The sequence below is a fragment of the Leptodactylus fuscus genome, chromosome 5, assembly GCF_031893055.1.
Source record: "Leptodactylus fuscus isolate aLepFus1 chromosome 5, aLepFus1.hap2, whole genome shotgun sequence".
NCBI lineage: Eukaryota > Metazoa > Chordata > Amphibia > Anura > Leptodactylidae > Leptodactylus > Leptodactylus fuscus.
Genome location: NC_134269.1, coordinates 12,194,909 through 12,197,655, shown reverse-complemented (window position 1 = coordinate 12,197,655; position 2,747 = coordinate 12,194,909). Strand labels below are relative to the sequence as shown.

Genomic DNA, 2,747 nt, shown 5'->3' with positions numbered 1-2,747 from the left:
AATCCACAGTTCCCAGGTTCTTATCAGTTCAGAGTGTCTTTATGGCTGTCTCAGGTCAGTGATTTCTGTAGGATGCCATGAACCCATGTCAAAGGTTCATTCCTTTCTCCAGAGTGTTAAATAGGGTCATGCACTTGTACTCATAAATCTGTCTGTTCTTGGATTTAAAATTCCCTCTTAAAATCAAAATTTTCATGTCATTGGTGATGTTATGATCTTCGTTGCAGAAATGTTTTGACACAGGAAGGTCCATTCTTTGTTCTCTAATTATATGGTGATGTGTGTTCATTCTTATACTGAACTTCTGACCAGTCTCTCCAACATACAGATTTTCAGTGGAACCTTTGGTGCATATTATTAAATACACTACATTAGGTGTGTTACAGATGAACGTACCTGGGATTCTATATTCCCTGTTAGAGTTTGGTATCTCTATCCTGTCAGTGGTCAGTATGTGAGGGCAGGTTTTGCACCTTTTCTGTCTGCATGGAAATGTTCCTGTGTTAGTTGGAGGTGACAGTGAGCTGCTGACAACCATATTCCTGAGGTTTGGTGGCTGTCTGTAGCATAGGAGTGGGGGGGGGGGGGTATGGAAATATGGATGTTAGACGGTTGTCTTTTTGCAGTAGTGGATGTAATTTGTGTGTGATTCCTCTAAGCATTAGAGATGATCGAGTAGTATTTAGTCGAGTAGGTATTCGATCGAATACTACGGTATTTGAAATACTCGTACTCGATCGAGTACCACTCGCTATTCGAATGTAAAAGTTCGATGCAGAACCAGCATTGATTGGGAGAATGCTATACAGTCGGCCAATCAACGCTGGTTCTTCTCCTACCTTTAGAAGTCTTCTCCGTGCAGCTTCTCCGCGGCGTCTTCCGGCTCTAAATTCAGTCTATCAGGCATCAGGCCTGGGCAGAGCCGACTGCGAATGCCCGCTTGTAGTGCAGACGTGCGCGGTCGGCTCTACCCAGGCCCGATGCCTGGCAGAGTGAATTCAGAGCCAGAAGATGCCGCGGGGACGCTGCAAGGAGAAGACTTCTCGGAGGATCCAGCCCGACCCTCACTCGTGGACTTGGTAAGTATAATTTGATTGAACGTTGCCTACCCCTGAAACGAGCATTTTCCCCCCCATAGAGTATAATAGGGTTCGATATTCGATTCGAGTAGTCGAATATTGAGGGGCTACTCGAAACAAATATCGAATCTCGAACATTTTACTGTTTGCTCATCTCTACTAAGCATCTCTAAGTGTGGGTTATATGTGACGACCAGGGGCACCCGATTGTTTTCCTGTTTGGTATTGTATCTTAATAACTCCGATCTTGGTATTCTGGTGGCTCTGGTGATTTGGTTATCAATTGTTCTTGGATGGTAACTCTGCCTCAAGAATGTGTTTTTGAGGCCTCCAAGGTGTTTGTCTCCATCTGCAGGGTTTGAACATATGCGATGGTATCTGATGGCCTGGCTGTAGACAATTGAGTTCTTTATGTGTTTCGGATGTAAACTATCCCATCTTAGGTAGGTTGGTCGGTCAATCGGCTTCCGATACAGCAATGTCTCAATTTTGTTATCCTGTATCTTGATTGTCGCATATGCTCAAACCCTGTGTCAAAACATTTCTGCAACGAAGATCATAATATCACCAATGACATGAAAATTTTGATTTTAAGAGGAAAATCTGTCATCGTTATGAGTTAGCCATTAAAAAAGGTATCACCTACTGAAGACTTTCAATGTGAATCTACAAAGACCAGGACAACAAAGGAAATCCCAACCTCCTTGTAGTTATATTCCTGCAGCTTTACTAGAAACTATTTCTTTACTTCCCATGTGATCTGTTTTCATTCTGAGTTGTTCAAAAACCCTCTCTTCATGAGGCCGGTTAGCTCAGTTGGTTAGAGCGTGGTGCTAATAACGCCAAGGTCGCGGGTTCGATCCCCGTACGGGCCAGTCTGATTTTTTATCTTTGAGTTGTTTAAAGAAACCTGATGACCAAAGTTTTCGGACTGTCCGGCCCTCTAGAAAGGTATAAGATGTAAATGATAGTGAAGGTAATGTTACCGGTGACTGTATATAGGGACTTGTAGCGTGTGAGGACCCTCCGACTTACCATCTGATACAGTCTTTTATGTGTGAACAGGAAGTAAATTCTCTCTTCATTCCTATAAGACTCACATCAAGGCTCTCCTAGAAAAAAAGCTGAAGGAGGAACCTAAGAACAAGGAAGATGGTCCTCAAACCCAGGACATGGTCTTCAGAGAATGTGGTCTGTTTCCCTTTAAGGAGATGTTGCCTGCAAGTAATTACTATGGCAACTCCTCGTTAGTATAGTGGTAAGTATCCCCGCCTGTCACGCGGGAGACCGGGGTTCGATTCCCCGACGGGGAGGCTAAAGCTTTTTGTTAGCAAAATTGAAAAAAAGGTGATAAAATATTGAAGACAATGATAGAAACTATTTATAGCATTTACTCAGAATTAATTTAATAGTAACAATCATAAACCAAGAATCACAGTTTTTTACACTCACGTGACGCGTCTTTCCTTCGAGTCCTGGCTGCAGAAGAAGGAAAGGTGAAAAAACAAGTAAATATTCAGAAAACTATAGAAGTCTCCTCCACCCAGTATAAAAACAGTCTGTATGTCCTGCAGCCACATGTGTACAGACTCTAAGAAGAACAGGAAGAAGAGGGAGGGACATGAACAATGGCGGACCTGTTCTACCAAACATTGCTGTGATGTCCGG

At 43.0% G+C, this 2,747-nt stretch overlaps 2 non-coding genes across 2 annotated transcripts; both read left to right on the top strand.

The window, feature by feature from the left end:
* The first annotated feature begins 1,880 nt into the window (after positions 1-1,880).
* Positions 1,881-1,954, top strand: TRNAI-AAU (transfer RNA isoleucine (anticodon AAU)). The gene has a single exon. It is a non-coding gene; the product is annotated as a tRNA-Ile (tRNA).
* Positions 1,955-2,320: 366 nt separating this feature from the next.
* On the top strand, positions 2,321-2,392 carry TRNAD-GUC (transfer RNA aspartic acid (anticodon GUC)). The gene has a single exon. It is a non-coding gene; the product is annotated as a tRNA-Asp (tRNA).
* Positions 2,393-2,747: the final 355 nt, after the last annotated feature.